Source organism: Aulonocara stuartgranti (assembly GCF_965226115.1).
Source record: "Aulonocara stuartgranti genome assembly, chromosome: 17".
NCBI lineage: Eukaryota > Metazoa > Chordata > Actinopteri > Cichliformes > Cichlidae > Aulonocara > Aulonocara stuartgranti.
In genome coordinates, this window is record NC_138953.1 from 31,049,566 (window position 1) to 31,075,000 (window position 25,435).

Consider the following 25,435-nt stretch of genomic DNA (forward strand, 5'->3'; position numbering starts at 1 on the left):
TCTTTCTATGTTTTTAGTCATCCAGGTCAAGGTACTCGTAAGCTTGATGAAAATAGGCGACTTGACTTCTTTAAGTCTTTCAAGATGTTTCATAACACTCATACTTTACAAAGCACAGTTGGCACAGTACATGAAAGGCAAAGAAAGACAACTTTGGAAATTACAAACACTGCAAATAAAAACTAAAGACAGACAGGATCGAACGGACTTCACTAAACGTGGAAAGGACGTGCTCGCCAGAGAGCTAATATCTCCACAACAGCTGCCCATAATGGATCTAAGAAATAATAAGCTAACACAAACGGAAGCAGAGCAAATCAGAATGAAAGTCCAATAAAAGTGCAAAAGTCCAACCTCACCATTCAAGAAAAGGAGCCTATTACATCCCCAAATAAAGACCAGAGCATCACCAGACTACCAGTCAGTGGGGAGGTGCACCATAGTTACTTGTGGGGTCTTCATATGGGAAGACCCCACAAGTAACTACAACTACAGCTACAACTTAAAAGGGAACAACCTTAGTACGGCTCTTACCCTGGCAATACCACACCCTGTATATATGGACTTCCGAAGACACATCATCCGCTGACTTCACCAACAAAGTCCACAAACTTATGCTGACTCCATACAAAGCCATAGTGTCCTTTGATGTTGCCTCACTTTTCACTTGTATACCTACAACCGAAGCAGTCAGAAAAACAACTACAGTAAGGCAGGTCCTTACACAGCAGAACCAGGTTCGAGTTAATACATTGTAATGTTGCTCTTTTATTCTAACATAACTGCTGCTCTGAATCATTAAACCTACTTACTTACTGTCTCATAGCCTAGTATAGGTCAGTAATCCATGCTAAAAAAAAATAGTTGATGCATTCATTACCACTAAGCTGCATTATTATAATTCATTATTGTCAGGTTGTTTTAAAATTCCCTGAAAAGTCTTCCGTTAATCCAAAATGCTGCAGTGGGCATACTAACAGGGACAAGAAATAGCTCATATTTCTCTTATACTGACCTCTCTTTATTGGACCCCTGCTAAATCTGTAATTCAATTTAAAATCTTTCTCCTGACATACAAGGTCCTAAATAATCAGTCCCATCATATCTTAAAGACCCCATAGTACTATATTACCCTAACTTCACTCTCACTTTCTTGCGATTCCTAGAGTTTCTAAAAGCAGAATGGGATGCGGAGCCTTCAGATATCAGGCCCCTCTGCTGTGGAACCAGCTTCCAGTTTGGATTTGTTACACAGACACCCTCTCTACTTTAAAGATTAGACTGTTTCCTCTTTGATAAACGATATAATTAACTCTCCTTTTGCTTTTCTTCAGAGAAAGTCACAGCAGATGGCCGGCCCTCCCTGAGCCCGACACTGCTGAAAGTTTCTTCCTGTTAAAAGGGAGTTTTTCCTTCCTGCCTTCAAAGTGAAATTAATTTGATTGACTGAATAGTTATATATGTGATATACATCCTGATCCAGTTTCTAATCTGTGCTCTACTATTCCAGCAGTATAAGAGACCCTTAGCAGCAGATTAGATCCAACATTTATTTATTTAAATATTTATATATTTTTTTTATATATTTGTATAAAATTAACATTTTGTTAATAAACATTAATAAACCTTCCCCCAGTCGACAATGCACACTTAAAACAGGCTGTAAATAAAAGAATCAGTGAAAATGTGGCGCTCTAAACTGAAACATAACCTGCTCCCGAGCAGGTTGAGTATGAGTAACCATGGTGATTTACCTCGGTAATAAGAGAACCACTTTCCTGACACAGACAACTCTGACTTTAAGTTAAAGATTGCTCACTAACCCCTCTGGTTTCACACGTTGCTTTGGGCTATGAATCTGTTTCGAATGTTGATTAGAACCATGAGTTAGAGGGACACACACACATCTTCTTGTAGCATGCTTTTTAGGTGGCGTATGTTAATGCACAGCTATATAATGGACTGTTGACCTGTCGAGGGGCTATCCTAGCTTTTGCTCTGTGACATTCTGTTATCTGCTAAAATAAAAGACCTGTTTTGTCTCTGGTACATTTGACCTTGGACGTCCTGGGCTCTGTACTGGGTAGCAAGTTCTTCTGTTAACTCGTTTTACTTACCCTAATGCTGGCAGTCAGGCCGACTGGTCACATGAACGTGGTTATTACCTGAATAAGTTAACCCAGGGTTTATCAGTTTAGTTGCAAGTCCATTCAGACGAATAGGGCAGTGTTGCAGCGGCTGACTAGTCACAGACATGGATAAGTCGACTGGCAGCAGAGCGGCTGATTTTACAAAAAAAGACTGAAGTTTATACTGTTTGAAGCAGGGAGACAAGGCCGCATGAAATGCTGACCGTGTGAGTTAAGGTTATATCTGGATGTGCATGATAAAGTTTGCATTCTTATTCTTTCATCTGCAACCCCAGTGGTGTTTAATGGTCTGAGAGCAAGTAAAGAATAAGTAGAACAAAATTAAAACATGGAATTATGCGCTTGAAAAATTTGATAGAAGGTCCACCGGCATAAGCCACGTTTTAGGATTATATATTGAGGCATATAGAATAATAGAGAGTTGTAAAATTGTTTGCAGGTACCAGGAGGAAAAATCAAGAAATAAAGCTGATAGTCTAAGAATTTACCCTTACCCCTACTTACCCTCTTACTAGATGTCTGACTAATCTTCCAGTAATTACGATGCAATTTTCCAGAGAACTGATTGGTCATCTCCAGACTTAACCTTCTCCAGAGCAGATTAGGTCTGCAGTATAAATGGGATAATCATGACAATGTATCCAGAGTGCCGTGCCAAAAAGTGTTTGCCTGTATTTAAACTGTTGTAAATGACTTGTTGGCCTATAATCTGTGAAGCATGTGTCAAACATATCTTTCATGATTGATATCGGGTCATTTTGAGCCACAAATAACATTCCTGTAGGAGCTGCCATCAGTTTGTTAAAAGCGACTTTTGTATAACCTTTATTTATCTTCTTCTTGGGCTTCCTCCGAAGGGTGGCTGGCCTCTCCCTTCTTCTCACCCAATTAGAGATGGGTGAGAAGTTCGGGCATTCAGGAGGGGCTCGGAGTAGAGCCGCTGCTCCTCCACAGTGCCTCTTGGGCACCTCATGGGTGAGGTTTTCCGAGCATGTCCCACTGGGAGGAGGCCCCGGGGCAGACCCAGGACATGCTGGAGAGATTATATCTCTCGGCTGGCCTGGGAACGCCTTGGTGTTCTCCTGGACAAGCTGGAGGAGGTGGCTGGGGAGAAGGAGGTCTGGGCTTCTCTGCTTGGGCTGCTGCCCCCCGCAACCCAGCCCCGGATAAGCGGAAGAAAATGGATGGATGGATTTATTTACCCAGGTAAAGAGTGTAATTGAAAGGTTAAAAATATCAAATTTTTAAAGAAAGATCTGACCAAGAGGGCAGCAGAAACTGTACAAACATAACAGTTCTAGAAAAATATTTCAAGTAGCCAAAAATTGACTTTTTAATTGTATTATAAAGCAGGTATAATAACTTTTATATATAGCTGTTTGTTGATAATAATCTATTTACCGTTATAAGCAGAGACATTACACAAAGAACACACAGATAAACATCGGCACAACACCTTTTATGCTATTAAATGTATTTTCCCGTAAGATAAAGCTGGATTTGGCGTGCTGCTATGTTTTCTACTTGTAGAAGTGCTTTCTTTATTCCTGCCTCTTAGTAAATAAAAATTATTTAAGATCGAAAATTACCAGAGTCCTGTGCCATCAAAAAATGACTTCATTAACAACCTGCGGTACTGCAAAAACTCTTGAGTCCGCTGCACAGATCGGGAGCTGATTTTCACTCAACTCTGTCGGGAGTTTGAAAAGCCGGGTGTTTTACATTGATTGATCAATCATTTTTTATTTGAAGTGACGTTAATGTTGTGCACACAGTCTGATAAAACACAGTCCTTTAAAATTGAAACGCAATCAGATAGCTGACCCAACAACAGTTTTCGCCCTATAAACTCACTGCAGTGAAGTTTATTTGTAAGAATATAGCGAGAGGGGCCAGACTCAGGGGTAAAAGCCCTGTTTTAAAGGCTATGAGTTTAATGGACTCCAAATGGAGACCCATTGGTTAAAAACACTCTCAAAGAGGCGAATCTTTCCTTCTCGTTCTGTGTAAAACGACCTCCTTTCCCTCTTTTACGCCTCTGTCTCCTTTTCTCCTCCGGTGGCCAGGCGGGCAGTTTTCACATAAGCGCAGTTGTTGAGGAGGGAGAGAGAGAGCGCGCTCTGGGCTCTATTGTTTCATTCCACTTCTCCTTCTGTTTCTCGACGCGTAAAAACTTTGCGGAGCACCCTCCCCTCTGCTTCCCTCCTCCCCACCACCACCTTCTCCTCCTCCTCCTCCTCCTCCCCCTTTCCCTGCGTGCGTAATTAGTTGGAGAGTGTTTGGAAACTTGTGATGGCCGTGAAAAAAATCTCACTTTATTTCTGACACCTGTTGCTGAGAGCACAGCTCACAGCGCAGCGAGTGCCACTCTTTTCTGTCGGGACTTCTGGATACTGTCAGTCGCAAACCTCTGTACATTCCCACAAATCAACTTTTTTCCTTTGTTCTTTTGCTCTTTCTTTATTCAAACAACGACTTTCGTGTGACATCGAGGAGTGAAAGTCAGACTGTGAAGCGTGCTGCTGTGGGATCTTCCCGAACGGGATATCTCCTTCCATTGAAAACAGCGATCTGTCTGCACTTTCCCAACCGGACAGAGAGTAACAATTTTCGGTCGTTAGCGCTTCTGATGGTGGGTGGAGAAAGTTTTCTTGGACAACCGATCAACGACGTTAATCCAGCACAACACACCAGGTAAGAGCATTCGTTTTAAATACTTTACGAGGTGATAACACAAAGTACACAATGGGAATGTTAGCGGTGGATTTCAGGTGTGTGATTTAACTTTTCAGTGATTGTGCCATGACTTCTGATAGTTTTACAGTGTCATGTTTCTTTTCTGACTTTGATCTTTGTCCCACAAGATGAGGAAACTTTAAAACTCAAACTTTGCAAGAGTGGATGTGGTTTTCAAATCATAGATCTGAACTTGAAATTTCGCCGTTCCTGCGCTCTCTGAACAGGACATCTGAAGTCAGTGTGAAAACATTTGGGACTTTGTTCCATTTGAACTTTTTGTCCCCTCGATGTTTCCGTTGTCACAGTCTACTTGCAGAATGGGCTTATTTCATTGAATTTGGCTTGCACATGACAGTGGTGAAATGCAGAGTGTGTCTGTTTCTGCGTTTGTGCGTGTGCCAACCCCATCGGCCCAAATGAAGGCAGCCCTCTCGCTTTGCGGTGCAGACCAGAACTATTTTGGTCGAAATGTTGCACAAATGTTTCTCTCAGTTTAGAGAAATTGCTCTGCCTTCATCTGGACCAGAGGACTGGATGGCATCTAAGTCCGACTGTAACTGTGAGGGAATGTTGGTTCACCATTTAATTTTGCTGCCCAGCGTAAAACTCATTGAACCAGGAGTCTCTCCCTATTTTGCGCGAAAGTCTTGGATGTAGCAGCTGGAATGTTATTTTTTTTCTTTTTCTTTTTTGACTGAATATCTACCTTATGATACAGTTTGTGGCCTCTGAATTTAGTGTCACAGCTGTATTTTCGAGACCAGCTGTGCAATCAGCAGGTAAAAATGCATGGAAATGGGAAACCATAGCAGACTATCCAAGTTTTGAATAAAAAATTATCTTTTTTGTGTCTATAAAGGGTGGATTGTTCATTAGTGAGATCTAAATGTTCCGTAGCACTATGAAAGTGTATTTAAATGTCTTGATAATATAGATTATTGTGTCCTTATGTAGAAGTTTCTGTGTGTGTTCATGTTAATGAGACACTCACTGACCTATGCACTTTCAAGTTTTTATGGTGACTGTTGACCACTAACAGTGGGAAAAGTAAACCATTTAACATAAAGAATAGCATCTGGGTTAACCTTATTGTCTAGTTCTTCACATACACTTTCATCCCAAATTCATGGATAACTTTAATATCCATTAAGTGTTCTCTCATAATAAACTCCTTAAACTTTAGCTGTATAGTCTAGCAGTGTTATTGAGGCTGATGTGTCTTTTTCATTCCTTACAAAACAGAAATAAATTCATACTCATATTTCAGCAGAATCAATTGTGGCACATTTCTGTTTAAAGGAAAAAGAGAGAGGATAAATCCTCAAACTCTCACATGTCCACCTTTGGGGTTGTGTCACGAAGGACATCCAGCCTAAAAAAATCTGCCAAATCAGACACATCCATCCGCTGTGGCGACCCCTTGTGAATAATGGAGCAGCCAAAAGCAGTTTATTATCATTTATAAAGACAAGTTAGATTAACTGGTGACAAATGCAGCTTGGTGTTGTAACCGAGACATGTTTGCAAGAAGGTGACCTAGCAGAGGATGATGAGGTTTTTTTTAACCGTCTGCCTGGGATCTGAAAGCGGGATCAGATCAGATTCATGTTCGACGATGTTATGGCTGCAGACGAGCTGAGAGAATGTCGAGGTCGTCTCTGGCAGTGACGTCTCCGGCTCACTTTGTGTTTCTCATGGTTTTAAAATCCGAAACCCACATGAAATGTGGCCCGAGCCGACAGCCGGGCTGATAAACCTTGCAAGAGGAGAGGGTGTGTGTGTGTGTGTGTGTGTGTGTGTGTGTGTGTTTTTCAGGATAGATAGTAACATTAGATGTGTAGATAGGGGTGCTGAAAAGTGTTGCTGTCAACAAGTTAGCCATTAGAGAGAGATAATCTCTCTTCCTCCGCCCTCCCGTCTCAGTCAACTTCTGTTCTTTCTCTTCCATCCCCCTCACTGTTTCACTCAGGACCTTCATTTTTCACGTGCCTCATCTATTCTTACTTTTCTTCATGTTCTCCACTTGGGTTTGGTTTGGGTTTGGTGAGCAGTGAACCAGACTTTTAGACTCACCCGATTTTATGCAACAGTAACATGTGGAAACTGTGGAGCAGTTAAAATATACTTGGGTGCCAGCAAATCTGTATTCTGAACATCTTCTCATTCATTTACCTCTCTCCGCCTGTCTGCCCTCTAACTGGTGAGAAAGACCTTTTTTTTAACTGAAGCGCCTCTTGAGTGTCTCATCCCCTGGGACTCGGTAATTAGGGAAGGGGAGTAAGTGAGTATGTGTATTTGTCTCCGCACTAGACATTTGAGAAGATGGCTTGTCTGCAAGCACAAATGGGTCCTCAAGGTCATTCAAGAAGGTCTGTGTGTGTTTGTGTGTGTCCCACGTGCTCAGAAGCAGTAGATTTGGGAATGAGTAATAGGAATTGGGAATATTTCATTAAAGTGGCTGTTCAAACATGTGATTCATGTAAAGTGAAAATAATCAAATTTAAGTTTTTGAATGGATTGTCTGCACTCAGTGTGTTATGTGACACACGTGTGTGTATTTCAGCCTTCCAGGAGCCATAATGACTAAGTTGGACTCTCTCTCACACACAGATGGTGGTCAGTTTGAAGAGGATGGCCTCTTCGGCTCTCTAGCTGAAGAGCTGCTGTTTTAAACTCTTATTTCTGATTGGCTGTATTGAATCTTTGGAATTCTTCTCAGTGTGTAACCCTCCAGTCCTCCCCTGATGTATTTTTGATTTCAGTGAAGAGGTTTGCAACTTACTCTTTTAAAATTTAAAAACGAATTGTGTCGCGAACCGAGCGACACATTTTTTTTTAACAAAGTTGCTTTGTTTTGTAAAATAAATGCCCTATAAAATATTAGCAAAAACTATTTTGTCATCCCAAAATTCCTCATTTATGAGAGGTGTGAAATGCAGATTAGCATGATTTGCCACATTAGCTGTGTGCACATGATCTCACGGAAGTACATGTTTTGCCATTGACTTGAGAAAAATCTTACGCCCAACGTGGGGCTCGAACCCACGACCCTGAGATTAAGAGTCTCATGCTCTACCGACTGAGCTAGCCGGGCTGCATGGATGATGCACAGACATGCTGTGACTGATTGTAATATGACATTACAGTGCTATTATTCACGAGCACATCGCATGATATCGGTCATGCGATGTGCTCAGGTATGGTTAAAAAAAAAAATCAATAAGCATAAAAGACGCGCAACTTCTAGGTCTGTTTAGTGAAGCCTACATTCTGTTTATTGGACACCAGGGGGCGACTCTTGTGCTTGCAAAAAGACCATTGAAAAACAGCCATTTATCTGTGACCTCAGTGAGTAATTTCCTGATGTATTTGCGCCCCCAGGCACTAGTTTCAGGTCATATCGTGCAGAAAATTCAAATGGTGACGGTGAGAAAACTTTAAAAACAGGACAGGAGGACCTTACCGTGGCTACATGCATCGTTTGCACTGCGGTACAGTGTTTTAAAAATTACTTATTAATGCTGTAGTTTTTAATAAGGCTGATGCTCCAAAAAGTTCTGTACTACAAGGTGAAGGCAGTGCGTGTGTGTGTGTGTGTGTGTGTGTGTGTGTGTTTGGCCCTTCTGAGTCGACGGTTCAGGATATGACATGATGTCATTCGGGGCAACAGGGTGGAGTGAGATGGGGTTAGAGCTTGGCTCAGATCCCGACTCCAGCAGCCCTAAAAATGTGTCTGACCAGCAAGTATGTGACTGGCCCCGCTTGTCTGTGCGCTCGTACGTGTGTGAGCATGTCAGCCTCAGTGTGTCAGCGTATGCGGATGTGTATGGTCAGTGGTCAGCAGCTGTATGCTAGCTGTGTCCTACACTAATAGTAAAAGTGGTTTATTGGGCACTTGACAGGGTCTGAAACCATTTTATAAATCCGGCGGCTGGTACAACGGAGAGAGACGCACACCATGCCGCCACAAGACACACAACACCAGAGGAGCTGCAGCTACTGAGCACTGTTGTGTCTTAACTAACTAGGAAAAGGAGAAAATGTCTCTCCTCACCATAGATTCACATGCTTTCAACCCATGACAATAGAATTTATGATGAGCCAACTATGAGTATAGACTATAACTCTTAGTATTAATTATCAGTTTATTTCACTTTTGAAGAGACTTCAACTTGCGGTCGAAAAATGAAAGCAACTCAGATGTGGCACAAACTGCAGTTCCTCTTATAGCCACTTGAGGCAGGCTCCAAAAGTGAACCAATGCCCATAAACTCAACAGTTAACATGAACACCTTGTGAAAATAGCATGTTTACAGCCTAGTACAAAGAATTAGCTAATTCCCCCCTTCATAATAACCGTGTGATTTGTTTAAAATTCACCTATTTTGATGATGCAGCTTAAAATCAGGGCGTGGGTGCTTTGATCGATTGATGTACTGTTACAAGCAGCTGTAGCGGACGGCTGTCTGCTAACTGTCACCTTTTGCTGGGTTGTGTGTAAATGTTTGCTTCAGTTTCGGTTGGTGAAACTAGTATTTACAAAACCAACAAGGCCAAAATGTTAACATGAAACCTTCAAAATGTAGAAACCATGGAGCCTCATCTCATTTAGAAGCCTTTCATTAAAATCCTCTATCATCAAAAGTATCATTTGTCAGTGTTGTGGTGCATAGTGTGTAAAAGTTGCCAACACTGTGCTGACTCAATAACTGCAGAGCTCCAAACCTCCTCTGGCATTAACATCAGCGCAAAACAGTGCGCTCGTAACTTCATGATGTGGGTTTCTGTGGCTGAACACCTCCTGCAAGTGTAATGTACACGAGCACTTCTTTCTGTACGGCATTTCATCATATCGACAATGTTTTATGTAATTATCTGGTAGGTGTTCATATTGTAATATTGTTCTTTGGGACACTCAAATGTCTAAGTCCGGTTGATGATGTTTAATGCCTGTGTATGGTTGTCGTGACTGGTTGCTGTACTGGAAACAGGAAACCAGAAGTTGTCTCCTTTATCTTCACTTTAAATTGACCAATTTCACCTTCATATATTTGTAGTTTTTTCATATGCAAATTAAATGCAAAAAAGTTTAAACTGACTGTGAAACTGTGTATTTTATAGTTCTGTGTAACTGAGAATTATCAGTGTTAGTTTACTTGAAAATACATCAAGACATCAGTGTTGGAAACATTACCCTGCCCTCAGTTTGGACCTGCAGTCTGCACACCTGAGAAAGTTTCTTGAAATAAAACTGTGTTACCGCACATACAGTAAATCTAAACAACACATTTTTCATTTTCCCTTCTCCTCAGTTGCCCTGATCCAGCACTGATAAAACTATCAGCAACACACCTGCACTGAGGTTGAAAGCCAGTCACACACATATGCGCAGGATATAGACAATACACAAACAAAAACTCAAACAAGCATTTTATTTAGCACATGCTCACTACAGTAGGTCTGTTCTCATTTCGTTTTAACTCTGTCCCGCTTTCCTAGTTTCCTCTTTGTTTGTTCTCTTCGTCTCCGTGTGCCTCGGTACTTCTTTGACTGAATAGTGATTCAGTACTATTTTGGCTGAAACCCTAATGAAGGCGTTTTCTATTTTTGTCAAAAAATGTACAACGAAGATTAAGACTGTCACACTCATGAGGCAGAGCAGTTTCCCTATTCCCATTTTTAATTAAAAAATATGTCAATGTACTGTTAAAAAAATGTCCGTCAGCATGTGTGGATAGTGATAGGACTGAGCATTAACCATAGGACTCTATCCAAGACCAGTTTGACATAGTAATAGTTGTTTGAACTCTTTCACCTCTTAATTGATTTATATTAACTTTTGTTTATAAAAGGGCATTGCAGTCAGTTCTGCTCTTTATTATTATGGCAGTCTTCTACTGTAATACATCATTACTGCTGGACTCGGTGTATGGAGAGGTGCTCTGCATTCTTAGAACCAAATGTCTGTTGTGCGGACGGCCCATCATTCTCACTTAATACTGTTTTTCAATTATTTGAAGTCTACTCTAAAAAGATTCTCGCCCAACATGGGGCTCGAACCCACGACCCTGAGATTAAGAGTCTCATGCTCTACCGACTGAGCTAGCCGGGCTGTAGCACCAGCTAATAGTAGGGAGTAGGGAGTTTTTCCTTGCCGCTGTCACCAAAGTGCTTGCTCTTAGGGAGTCATCTGATTGTTGTCATTTTCTCTGTATTATTGTAGGGTCTTTACCTTACATAAAATGACCTTACATTACAATATAAAGCCCCCGGGGTGTGTTGTTTTTGTGATTTGGTGCTAGATCATTAAAACTGAATTGAATAGAAGGATAGCAGCAAGAGTGATAGTGAAGAAAATGCTTTGTCAAGAGACTGCATGCCACCGATTGGTTAGTCAGTGGCGTCACTCGATGAGTCATAAGAGATGCTCCTTCACAAAAGTCAAAACCACCATTTTTGAAGCACAGCAATGGCAAAATGGCCACATAAAAACAAGCACCATGGTCCCTAAGTCTGACAAAAAGCCGCAGGAATACCATCGTTGCGACGTCTTCCATTGTTGTGTGTCTGTGGCATACATATGACATCACTTTTGGCCACGGCGCTATAACCATGCACATCAGGTGGTACCCAATTGAATGGAAAACGTTTGAAACTGAGTGAAAGCACAAGTGGAAAAGGCCTATTAGTTAGAGGGTTAGATGGCATGGACATGTGCAGGGGGTGTTGTGTTCTAAAATCTTGCGCCCAACTTGGGGCTCGAACCCACGACCCTTGTTGTTGTTGTTTAATGATAAGTTTTGTTTGACCAGTTTCTGAAAAGGTATAAATCGCCCTGTCCTTAATCGGCTTGGAACTTTTTATTCTGATGGAAGTGTTTAATAAACTCTCTTAGAAGAAACTTGCTTAGAGGTTTGATATGCCCCTTGTTGTGTCATTAAGATGTTTAAAAAAATCAAGTTTTTCACACTGATCTATTTTTTTGGCCATGTTACCTTAGATGACCAGACACAGTTCGTGTGTGTGTGTGTGTGTGTGTCTGGTGGGTCGCTTGTTTGTTGACCCTTTTTGGTCATCTCACTCTGGCTGCTGTCAGCCTGTCAAAACACAGCAATGAATGCATCTGTTCACATCAGCAGGGTTTTCCTTTGCACACACACAAACACGCACACCCCCCAACTTGACTCCCATTTGGAGGATGCGAGCTGGTTTACAGCAAATGCAAAACATTTTCATAAAATTGATAATGAGCACTGTTTCTGATGGATGTAAAGGGAGATGGATGAAAGAAAGGGCAGAGGAAAGCACAAGTCCAGATGAAGAGAAAGAAAGAGTGATGGTAATGAGTGAGGTTTAGTCAGTCAGATGAGAGGAAACTCTGCCTCTTACTGGTGAAGATCTGCTACTGCAGCACATCAAAGGAAACATGAAGGGAATAAAAACGAGAACACAAGAGTGTTGTATGACTTAATAATTGCAGCGCTGTGTTTTATGCATCACGGATTTGGATCACTTTGCAGTCACTGCGGTTTTCTTTGTGCTTTGCAGAATTGTAAAAAATATATAAACCGCGTGGAATAAAGAAAGTCAGCTAGAGAAATGGCAACAGATGAATTCAAATGATCCCTTCACCATCGTCGGGTTTCGCTTGTTTGTGAGTCTTACCGCATAATAAAACGCCGGCGTATGATCCACAAAGTCTCACAACAGTGAGTTTCAAGCTCTTACAACTAGAAAGGCTCCTCACTCTCCGTGTATGTAGGTGTTTTTTGAATTCTTGCTATTTTTCATCTTGTCTTTTGATTTTCTGTTTTATGCAAAAAATCATCCTTTATTTTCTGGTCTCTTTTCACTCTGTTGTGTATTTTCTTCCGTGTGTGTGTGTTGGAGGAGTGGTTACAATATAATGAGATTCCCAGTGCCCAGGTGTTCTTTCTAGATAATTACTGAGTGTGTTTTTCTGTAGCCAATCTCTGAACTGAGGCAATACCAAATCTGTCAACACACCCACACACACTCATGGGACGAGGGCGAGGGGTGGGGGATTAAATCAGAAATTTATTCCCACTATCTTGTTTCTGATGGCAAAACAAAAAAGAAAAAAAGAAAAAAGAAAGAAATGTCATTTTAGTCGTGAATCTTTGTTTTGTTCCCTCTTTCTACCTTTTTCTTCAAGAATTCCTTTATTTTCTTTTTTCCCAGTCTCTCTCCTCTGAGCATCCTCCTTGTGTTTATCGTACACTCTTGCCTGCAGTGTGTGTGTGTGTGTGTGCAGAAGGATCAACAAAACATTAGTGCATTGTCTGGTGGGAGGGGGAAAAATCACAGAGCGAGCACACGACATTGATTTACACACAAATACGTGCGCAATTTTTGTTTTTCAAAAACACATCCATCACTGATTGGCTGAAGTGATTTATTAGGAAGTGATTGTTGCTGAGGTTTTGTAGACTGGACAGACAGGAGCAGAGCACTGCATTGCGTTATAAAAAAAAAAGAAAAAAGAAAGAGGACACTGACTCTTTGCCAAATGAGCTTTCTGGATAACGAGGAGACTGTTTCACCTATGTTTGTCCACTTTCTTTGAGGTTTTATGACTCCGGGCTGCTTTATACCCCGCACTGAACATCAACAGAGGCCAGGGCCTGCAGTTAATTGAGTAAATTGTTCACCAACATCATTTCACAATGCTAAAATTAAAACACTGTCACTGTTTAATCCATTTCTTTAATGAGATTGTTAATGAAAAGAGGAAAAAAAAGAGTTTGAATTATCCTTTAAACGAAAATCAAGACAAAGCAATCTCTGCAAACGCTTTGTTAAAAAAGACAATTTAGTGACTGTACTTTGGAGTGCATTAACAAACTGCAGTGAAACAGTAACGATATCCTAGCACTGCTTCATAAAGCTGTTGGCAGTGGCTGTTTTGGGCAGCAGCTCACAAACCTTTTAAACCCTGCTAATCTTCGGGCATAAAGGGTTAAAACACTTAGCCCCTGAATTTTTTTATCCTGCATATTTTAACACATCCGGCAGCATATATTTCACATCAGCGTCTGCCACTGCTGAGCTGCCGCATTGTCTGTCAGGCGCACATGCTGCCTGAATCGAGATCAGAATTGTGTTTGTCATCACCTTCAGTTAATGTTCAGGGGTCTGTCGTGTCGTGGTGCAGTGACAGCAGGACCTCGGCTTAAAAAATGCCTTTATATGAAGCAGCCTCTTGCTAAACGGTCATTCATCACGTTTTACACTGTCACAAGTTGCTTTCTTGTCTGTAACATCTGAAGTTTATCACAATTTTATGGCGCTGTTTCGCTTTATAATTGTTTTTTATGTGGCTTTACGAGCCACAGCTGCCATAAATCACAACGCTCTAAAGCTACAGCACTCAAATGTTCACCGTCAGAGGACTTTCTGCTGGTTTACAGAGGCTGAAGTTTTCAAACGAGCTGCTGCTGCAGTAACGGTGAACGCAGACAGAGGGCACTGCATCACTGGGGCTCCTCTGTGATATACTGGACACCTAACAGAGCAGAAGAGAGGGAGGCTCAGGCAGGGGTGAGAGGTTAAAGGGGGAGATGAAAGGATACAGCAGGAGGGAAACTGAGGGAGATAGGAATGCGAGGACAGGAGATGGAGGAGATAATCAGTGCTACGAAGAGATGGCAGTTGAAGGCGGCATTTAAGCGCTGGTGTGAATCCTCCCCCACTCGCTTGCCCATCGTCCTCTGTGGATTTCCTTTTTGTCCTGGTCACTTTGATCAAATAAAAATCGCAAATCGCAGCTATTCTTCATACAACCTTTCTTTACTACATCTTCCTCTCTTTCACTCTACCACTGCCTGACCAGTATCCTCCTCCCCTTCTTCATTCCCATCATGCGTGGTTGGGTCCAGGCCATTTGCTTCCACTCCAGCAGGGCCGTACCATTAGTGACCAGCAGGGGAATTGCATTTCTCTGCATGCAGCTGGTTACAGGTGTGGTGATTCTCTCTCTGTCATTCAGTCTCTCTCCATTAGCATCAATTTAAGTGCAGTCGCCCGTACAGAATGCACATCAAACAGGAAATAAGATCAGTCAAGTTTAAGGAGCCCAAAACAAAGGTAGAAGGTGTTTCTGGCCGATGTTCAGCCTGTAAGTTTGGTTACTGTTTATCAAAGCCTTTCCTTATTATGTAATGTCACTATGGACATTTAAATCTGATGTAGTGTAGTCATCAGGAGCGCTACATTTACAATCAAACATCAAAACAATTAAATTATTGGTTATATCTGTAGAAGGGAGGTTAAACACAGAGGTCCAGAGCCCTTGGATGAAACAAAAAATTTCATTCTCTCATATGATTTCTTTTTTACTTCATCCACCTGCGGTCTGCCTGCCAGTTCCTCTGAATTGTCTTCAAATTTTCATGGTCCTGTTTTTTTAAATCTCATGAGTTATGGCTTGTTTTGATTTTGTTGTTGTTCTATTGAACTACAAACATTGGAAAAAACAAACAAACCACATATTCAGTACGAAAAGCGAAGACTGGCTGCAGTGAACCCTTTCTATTGTTTTTAACACTGAATTTCACTTCAGCTCTACTTAACTCTTCTCTGACAGAAAGGGCTCACAGACTGGTGGTGCCACACCTTTCTCTGCAGGTAGATTGGCCATCTTGGATGACAAAGGGCTTTTATGAGAATGTAAGGGAAAGAGGGATAAAGAGCGATGACAGTGAGCTCTAACTTTTTTGGGCTTAAAATAGCTCCGCCCAACGTGGGGCTCGAACCCACGACCCTGAGATTAAGAGTCTCATGCTCTACCGACTGAGCTAGCCGGGCTGTGTGCTTGATCTGTGTCTGAACATGAACATAGACAACTAAACTGGAGCAGTTACAAATTCAATCGCCTTTTATCCCCAGTGTTTCTCTGTCTCTATCATTGCAGTTTTTTGCTCCTTGTCTTCCCTCCTGTTTTCTTCACAGTTTCCACCTTTGCATTGTTTTCCCCACCTACTCATAGCTCATCCTTAATCAGAGAGATCCCCTGCTGTGCTGTCCACTCTGTGAGTTTCTGTGTTTTTCCAGTGTGGATTCTTTGTTTTTCCCTCTTTCTTCCTTTATGTGTTTTGGGAAATTTCTTCAGCCACAATAAAGGTTTGCTTTTGTTCAGTATTCAGTCTCCCCTTGTCCTCCATTTGGGTCCTCCGCAGCACATCCTGACAGAATGCCCATTATCAGTTGTTATCAGTCCCATACACATTGCCAGCTCAGTTGGAACAGCAGTGCTTATGTAGGAGATGGTAAATGTTGTAAGCCTGCTTGCATGCTTCACGTGGTAAAGGCATTTATTTTAACACTAAAAGCCGCTATTTCTTCATCTTAATAGCATCTGAAAACAAAAGTAAACAACTTAATGTGATAAAATATAATGTGAATAAAATGGCTCTTGAACCAATGTGTGATTGTCCAGCATCCAAAAATTAGAATTGTGTTGCTATTTTAACCTGGAAGTACCTATTTTATCCACAGAACAACCACCGCTGAGTGAGGTGATAACTACTTATTTGCAAGTGGAGGAGCCATCTACAGACTATATGAATGGGACTGATAGCAGCTGATAGCAACTGGTTATTCAGCACGCTGATAACATTCCAAATGTGTGCAATAGAAGTTAAATTAACAGCACTGCATGTTTCCCCCACTTTAATTTGGTAGCAGTTATTTCAGCCCACTCTCATTGCCAGAGCATGAAATACTGCAGTGTTGTCAGAGTTGCTGGAGTCTCACAAATACCTAAAAGGTGTTGGGATCCAAACTTAACAAGCAAGTAAAAGCAGAAGTAGAAGGTAAGTAAAAAAGTCAAACTTCATGTCTAGCAGGAGTTTGTTAAAGTAGAAAACCCAGAAATGGTAAATGCTGGATTGAAATTGACAGTCTGATGGGTTTAGGGCATGGCCTCAAGAGGATTTTTTTTTTGTATATCTCAGGATGTTACATGTGTGTACCAAATGTCATATATCGGCATCAAACACAGCAGTTGGTTTCCTCCATAGCAATTTGCCCATTTTGCTCCCCCCCATGTATGAAATCCATAAAACCTGTACATTTTCTGTATATTTTCCTGATACGTGTGTAAAATCTCCTGACTTTTCCTTTTGTAAACAATATTAAATTGAGCAGTAATTGTTTTTGGTATCTGTACAATCGTTGCCTGGCTGTTGGAGGGTTCCAGGGCTACCCTTTGTCACCAATTCTGTTCATAATCTTTACATTTCTAGGCAAAGCCAAAGGTGGCAGAAACCTCAGGATTTTATCTCTGCTCTTTGCAGATGATGTGGTTCTGTTGGCTTCATCACAAACCCACACCTATGGTTACACGGTCGGGAGTGAGAGACAGAACAAAATCTCAGATGCAAGTGGCAGAAATGAGCTTTCCCCAAAGGGTGGCTGCCCTCTCCCTTAGAGACAGGGTGAGGACTAATCGGCCTCTATATCGCCACATCGATAGGAACCAACTGATGAAAGCGGTAGTGCCGCCCCCACAGCATCAAAATGAGAAGAGGCAAAGCTGAGATAGCTTGGACATGATTGGCTAGTGATATATTAGCAAAGGGCATTAATGCCAATGACAGGGGGTTGTTGTGAGGATACAAGGGATGGGGGGTGATAGTGGTGATATGGTCCAACTCAAATTAATTTTGTTCTAAAACAGATGCGCCCAACGTGGGGCTCGAACCCACGACCCTGAGATTAAGAGTCTCATGCTCTACCGACTGAGCTAGCCAGGCTGTACAAGGCGCAACTCTAGGTAGTTCAGGCCTCAGACCGGGATGTCTCCGGGGGCTTCTAGGGTAAGGTGTTCCTGGCATGCCCTTCTGGGGAGCAGGTCTTGGGGCAGACCCAGGACACGATGGTGAGATTATATCTCTAAGCTACTTTGGGAACCCCTTGGTGTTTCCCTGGACAAGCTGGAGGAGGTGGCTGGGGAGAGGGAGGTCTGGGCTTCTCTGCTTAGGCTGCTAGCCTCCCAGTATGGACTTCATATCTCTTTAAAAGTGGACCGTCCTTTCTAGGTGTGCAATATTGCAGTAGCAAGTGAATCATGGCCGCATCTGACAGAACAGCAGCATGTGACTCCTTGGGATTGGAATATTTTGCTCATTTATGAGTTTTTTTCAAGTAATAGTCACTCCAAAAAATTTGACAATACCCACAAACTGTAATTGCAGCAGTTCTGAGACAGTTAATGGAATCGCCTCGCTTACATCACTAGATTTTCTTGGTGTTTGCTGAATTTGCTGCAGAAATCAAAGTATTTCTGACTAAATTAACCAATTAACAAAAAAAGACTGTAGATACAAATTTGAGATGTGTTGTAATAAATGCAGAGTGATTCTTTTGAAATATAGTTAAAACTTTTACTGTCGTTTGAAAAACACACACACTCACATTTTTCTGTTGAACACACGCCGAGTGCTGCACAGTAAACTCCAGCTAGCAAAGTGTGACTCATCAAAAATCATTTCTTCTTTCTCTGTCGTTGCCTCTTTTTTCTCTGCCTGTCAACAACTCCCCTCCTCCTTTCTTTTCAATCTTTCTTCCCTATCCACTTTCTCTGTCCCACCCCTCCCCCTATCCACATCATTCGATACATACAAACGCACACATGCGCACCCCTCCAGCTCTTCTTCAGTCCTGCCTAACTATTCTGTGGGCACGGTGCCCAGGAAGCAGCACGAGCAGGGCAGAGAGCTCCGGGCTGAGCCCCGCAGCCACACTGGCACCCTGTAAGCCTAGAAAGCAATAGGAGCAGAGAATGTGTAAAGCAGAAGCATTGCGAGAAAAGAGACGCAAGGAGCGGATTTTAAAGGAGGAGAGGGTGAAAAACGGGTAGAAAAGTAGAAGTGCAGAATCGGGCTGAGAAAGGATAAAGAGATAAGAGGATGCAATATCAGGGGAGACATGCAACAGAGGAGAGGATTAGAGATGGGGAAGACAAAAGGAGATTAGAAAAACAGATAGATCAATAGACAGAGAGACACAGAGAGAGGAGGAGGAAAGATGCAGGGAGGGAGAATGTGTGAAGCAAGAGAGAAAAAGAGAGCCGGGCAGACAGCCAGCACTCCCAGGAGAGATAGGTCAGAGCAACGGACATGTCTCCAGAGACTATGTGTGTGTGTGTGTGAGTGGTTTGTGTGAAAGACAGTGGCAAGAGATGGAGGGAGGAGGAGAGAAGAATGCAGAAGAGGAGGAAGAGGAGAGCAGCGGAGCGCATAGAGAAAGAGTGGGGGACTTGTATAAGATACTGTCGTGAATGTCTGAAATGCGACCTTGGAAATCTATATCTTTGCATTTGTGTCTGTGAGTTACAACTCGTTGCTGGCACTAGATCTCTAGTTACTGCTGGGTATTATTAGACAAAGGAAGCTATCTGAAGCACAGATTTTGCATACATTAGTACATTTTAACACATGTGTTTATTGATTGATTGACCTGTCGTTTGCATATCACAGTGCATTTGAGTCTGATGCTAGACGCTGGGCTGTACCACCCTGTAGTTTGCCTGTGAACGAGAAAATAAAGCACCCTGATCCACGTCTGGGTCGAAGCACAATATTTGAGTTGCAATATGAGAGAAGCTTCAAAATTTTAATTCATGTGTGTGACACAGAGAGACGGTTAGGGATGCTCAAGCTCATCTTTCTCGACCAGTTTGGGGGGAAAAGGCAATAGTTATATGAAACTGTAGAAAAAGGGAACAGAGGAGAGAGGCTCAGTGCATCATGGGAGCGCCCACAGCAACCCTGGACAACTCAAATCTAATGGAAAAATAATAAATCAGTGACCACAGCCAAAGGGATTCAAACTGAATTTTGGCAAATGTGTTTGCTGCAAGCAGCCTGCTCAAATGTGATTGGTCAGTAGTTCTCTTAGTAGTAGGATTTATTAATAAGATAATAGGTTACTCAAAAAAAAAAAGAAAAAAAAGAAAGGAGGCATCCCACCTGATGTGCTGAGTTGCTAACGTTGCACCCAGGTACAGATACAGATGCAAAAGGACCCCTTCTGTGTGTCTGGTATGCCAGTGGCTTTAGCTTATTAATTACACAGGCAGGTTTTTAAATGTTTTAACTACCAATAAGCAGAATATCCAATATCACCAGATAAAGAATTATTGTGTATGTATAAGTTGTCAACTACGCACAAAGTATCAGTATGAATGTTTTTAATGTCTAAAGATTGTGTATGCATGCAAGGCCAGTCCAGGTCATAGAATGTGCTGTATGTGTCAATAACAGTGAAGGCCGTGGGATTACATGACCTTGAATTCCACATGTCTTACACACACACACACACACACACACACACACACACACACAGTGTCAAACACAAAGCCCCATGAAATCCTCAAACTCCTAGGGGTCTTTATGAGGCTCTTGCTTTGGTCACGGAAGGACAGGAGGAAATAGGCTGATGGTCTGTGGTTTTAAAAAGAGCAAATATATCTTCAGCACAATACATTTACATGCTGCTATTATTGCTTGTTTCAAATAATATCCAAATTTCTGTCTGAATAACAGCCAAAGGGGAAGTGTGATTATTAAAAGTGTGTTTCCGGACACGTATCGAGAGAAAGTCTGCGTACATGAAAAGGAATAATAGAAGAAAGGTATTAATGAGTCTGAAAAAGCCTGGACATGTGTTTTGTAGACTCGCGTATTTACATTATCGTGCTTTTCCCCCCAGCAATTTTCAAAGCGAGATTCGGCCTTAGAGCGAGCTTCCCTTTGCTTCCTTTAGTTTCTGTAACTTTCAGGGGAAATGGGGTAAACACTGGCTCCTGCCACCCACCATGCTAATAGACCTTTTTTCCTAGCAGTCATTTTGACATGTAAACACAGGTGATACTAATGATGCTAACTGAGGCTCTGCACCTAACGAACAGAACCTTCATTAATGTCATTGGCAACACCTGTGTTTTCATGTTACTTTATGTCAAAGTCTAGATGAGCTTTCCTAATTACAGCAATGTCCAGTGTGGCTGCGTCAGACATTTGCATTTGCACCTGCACCTCTGTCGGGAAAGTCCTGGAAAGTTTAGGCCTGCAGTGCGCGCGTGTGTGTGTGAAATTAGCTTACGATTACGACTACTTAATATATGAAAATCATGAAGTTTTTGTAAAAATTTGTATATGTATTTTTAGAAGATCAGCCTAAGAGACGGGTGAGCAGTACAGAGATGTGAACCGGTAAAGAGGAGGGAAGAATTTAGGTGGTGGTTGGGCCCTGAGATCTCAGTTTCAACTGCTCCGTGTGTGTGTATGTGTGTGTGTGTTTGTGTGATATCCTGCATATCAGCTTGTTTTTTGGACACTGGAGTTTGTGCAAAAACTGTATGTTTGTGTCACATTAAAAAAGGAAGTGTTTGTGTGTGTGTATTTTTTATTGTAATCAGTATAGCCTATACACTTGCAGCGCATGTGTGTTATCTGCATAATACTGGTCTATATGTATATTCTTGCATTTGAGCTTGTGTATGTGTGGGCTGCTATCCCTTTTATGTGTGTGTGTTCGTGCGTGCATGTGTGTGTGCATGTGCCATGAGCCCCAGTGAGATGCAGCGAGCATGACGGAGAATGACAGCTTGATTTATGGCGAGGCTATAAGTAGAATGACTACTGGTAGAGGAAGAGAGTGTGAGTGTGTGAGGGGGGGAAACATGATAGAGAGAGGGGGAAAAGGGAAGATTGGAAAGGATAGATTGTGGATGGAAAGAAGGGGAGATGGGGGGGTGACAGGAGGCAAAGGGATGCAGGGACAGGGAGCGAGAGAAAGAGAGATGGTCTGAGCGACAAAGCTAAAAAGGCATTGGACGAGAGAGAAGATGAGTGATGGCGGGTTGCCTTTAAAAAAAAAAAAAGAAGGGAAAAACGGAAAAGGGTCAGAAAGGGACTGATTGGGATTTTGTGAGAGGCTCTGAGTTTCTATTTGCATATTGCTTAAGTATGGCAGAAAAAAAACTGAAAAAACATGACCCAATCTGCAAGCTGCATGAAAAGACACGTAGAAGAGAAGGAGAAACAGGAGGAGGGAAAGTTTAGCTCTTGTTTGCGAAGGGTTAGTACGTGTTGGTTTAATGACACAGTGCAGTTCACGCAGTGCAGCATGCTCGATAGCAAAAATACATTATCTTCACAATTACATTTACATCTTTAGACGTTTAGGGGATTTTGTTATGCAGAACGGCATATGCAGAGTGCAAATGAGCCTCAGTTCCCTGATCAATAACACTGCAAAGCGAACAATATCCAGGAGAATATTCAAGCGCGCCGATGATTACTGTGAATGTCATTGCAAGCTGTGAAATAAAAGATGTTATTATGTTACATTTTAGAGCTTTAATGCTTCATTATTAGTTTTGAAGATCCTCTGCTTGGCTGATGATTTTAAAAACCACGTTTTCTAATAGCATGGGAGTCGTTTCTGCAAGGGCTTTGAACGGATCTCATACAATTTAACCTATAAAATGTGTTCATTAAGCCACCGCAGGTTGGATAAGGGGGAAAAATGTGGCATGAAACTGAGTTGCATGAATGCCGGTGCCCTGATATTTGTATCACTCATAATTAACCTCTTAGCAACAACCAGGTGTCTGGTGACCCATCTAGAGTTGGGTTAAGGTTTGAGTGTGGTTCATGTCAAGATCTTTTTATAAAAATGTCACCTATTTAGAACTCCTAAATGTAAAGGTTTTTAACAAGAAAAAGGAAGGATGGAACTTCTTTTGAAATTAAACATCTTCTGGTGTCTGAAGATTAGCCAATTTTACACATGACTAAAACAAAACCCTAAAATTAGATGGGTCGTCAGTAAGATTATCTGCATCCTGATTTATTGTTAACGCTTGATAAAATTGTGGGAAAATATAAAGTGGGGCATGCCAGAAAAGGTTTGAAGACCCCTGTCCTAGCCATAATCCCTACAAACTAAGATGTTTTTATTTAAAAACTTTGGCACTCTCCACCCAGACAAGTATTCGGCACAGCTGCAAAAATATTCATGGTTGATGTAAACAAGATAGCACAGCATTAGTTGCACATAGAAAATGCTTGAGAAGACGAACATCAAGTACTGTGAGTAAGGAAAAGGTAACACCAGACATGTCTTTAAATGTAATTTCATTAAATCATTAGTTATTACATGACCAACCGGTCATGGCAGCTGGCCGCCCCTCCCTGAGCATGGTTCTTCTAGAGGATTCTTCCTGTTAAAAGGGAGTTTTTCCTTTCCACTGTTGCCAAGTTCTCGCTCATTGAGGGTTGATTCGATTCTGGGGGTTTTCTCTGTATTATCATAGGGTCTTTATCTTTTGTTTTGATTTGGCGCTATGCTTAGGCAGAAGATGAAGTTGGACTTTTACAAAAAACGAAAACACGTGTACGTGTCCCAACACTCTTTTGATCAAACTTTGATGACACTGCTACAGAGGAGGATTGGGGTCACTGACAAAAATCTCTTTATGGGTTGTCATTCAAAAAAAGTACTTGTAACATTTTATTATGTAATGGATTATGTTACTTTCTGAAGAAAGTCATTTGTTACACTATTTGTTACATTGCTTTCCCCTGGCGCCATATCAAGGGCTGGAACTGCGCCATGATTACTAGTTAGAAAACCTTAGGTTACCGTCCCACAAGCTGACACAAATCCCTACTCTAATGATGACACACGTTCGGTTAGTGTGAAAATAAAGCAATCCCCACTATGTGTCTACTGCAGAAACATGTTCAGGTCCATTACAGGCTACAATGCTAAAAGCCTGACTGCTCATCACTGCCTTTGTTGCTACTTTAAAATCAGTATCTGGCCTCTGGGCTGGGGTCAGCATACACTCAGCTTTGCAATCAATCTGTGTTCGTGGCTAGCTGTTAGCATCTGTTTGTGCAGATGTTGTTTTTTGTGCAATAAAAAAATAATGTCTACACCTCCACTCCTCAAAAGTTTCAGACTGCTCCACCATTTACCTCCTCCCTGCACACAAACCGAATTCAAGTAAGGCCATAATTGTAACTGTAAGGTAATTACTGAATTTAGTACAGCAATGCACTGTATTACTACACTACTGAAAAATGGACAGTGTTGGGTGTAACGTTTTCCAAAGCAATCCTGTGCTAGATTTAACCTCAACAGAAGAAGCCATGGGAATCGGAAAGGAGTACATACACAAATAGGAGGACATCACTGTGTGAGCCTTGCCTTAATTTTTGTGGCTGCCAAGATCGAATCAGGGAGTTTACAAGGGTGTCCCCGTAATTTCTTTCTAACAGCCTCAGCTTGTGCCCAAAGGCTAAAACCCAATCTGTGAGTTTTTTCAAACCAAAACTGGGTCAGCAGCATTTCTAGAAGTTTCTGTCTTATGTCTCCAAAAGATTTCTGGAGTAGTGCAGATGTTAGGTGTGAACAGAAGAAATTAGAAGAGCAGAAATTAAGACCTTAAAACAAAACAAAAAAGTCAGTGTTAATGTGTTCAAACTTTTAACCCTTTGATAACCTCAACTCCAAAACCAGGTGAAAAAAGTGAGGATTTTTGTGCGATTTCCCTTTTCTTTCTTTGTCTTCACATTGCACTTTATTGCTTTGGTCTTTTCATTGCTGTACTTTCTTTTTCTCTTTTTCCAGAGGAAAAGTTGTAATTTTCTACCCTCTGGTATAAAATAGAGGAGTGTTTTCAGGGCACAGAGCAGGGACGGGGAAGAAACGACTGTGAGAAATATGAGCAGGAGAGACAGATAGAGACAGAAAGAAAGAGAGAGCGCAGTCTTTGATCTATCTCTTGGTAGGAGCTGGTCTTGGCATGCAGCCAGAAAACCCCACAGCGCACATATACAGACACACACACACATATATGCACACACATTTAGGGCTCCAGGGCTTTGCTGATTATTTCTACTGGGAGGATCAAACACGCCTGCCCCCCCCCTCCCCTAACCACCCTCCCTTCTCCATCCTCCATCCATCTATCCATCCATCCTTCACCTATCTGTCTTTTTACGAGACCATCTGTCCAGGCATTCATCAGGTACCCCATCCATTCTTCTATCAGATGGAAAGATCTGATCTAAAAAAGCTAAAACACGTCACTTTCCTTACAGTGACTAATTATAACAGACTGCGAAACATATTAAGGGTCTCTGAGCTTTAAATCATCAGTGACTTTGCTGAGCCGTCAGCAGTGTGGGCGTCAGGATGGCCGAGTGGTCTAAGGCGCCAGATACAAGGATGCAGTCCTTCCTCACTCATGAGATTTTTGGTCTCCAAATGGAGGCGTGGGTTCAAATCCTGCTCCTGACAGTATTTTTGGCACTGAAGTTTTTTAACACATGTTGTTTATTGGAAAAAAAAAACTCATCCAACAAGTCTGCCACTCTGTTGCTTTGTATTCAGTTGATGACATGTAAAGCTTATTTATTCTTGTGAACTTTAAAGGTAAGAAAGCCTAAGTGATAAGCAGAGCCGATACTTGGATTTTTAAAAAATCTTTATCTATTTGATTTTCC

The 25,435-nt window shown here is 41.7% G+C and overlaps 1 protein-coding gene across 5 annotated transcripts in view; it reads left to right on the forward strand.

Annotated features, from left to right (window-relative positions):
- The first annotated feature begins 4,232 nt into the window (after window positions 1-4,232).
- wnt5b (wingless-type MMTV integration site family, member 5b) overlaps window positions 4,233-25,435 on the forward strand; it is an 88,260-nt gene continuing 67,057 nt past the window's right edge. For all 5 annotated transcript variants that reach the window (XM_082511328.1, XM_082511327.1, XM_082511330.1 and 2 more), the window contains exon 1: window positions 4,233-4,844. The gene's annotated coding sequence lies outside the window, so the exon portion shown is untranslated. The remainder of the gene's footprint in view (window positions 4,845-25,435) is intronic.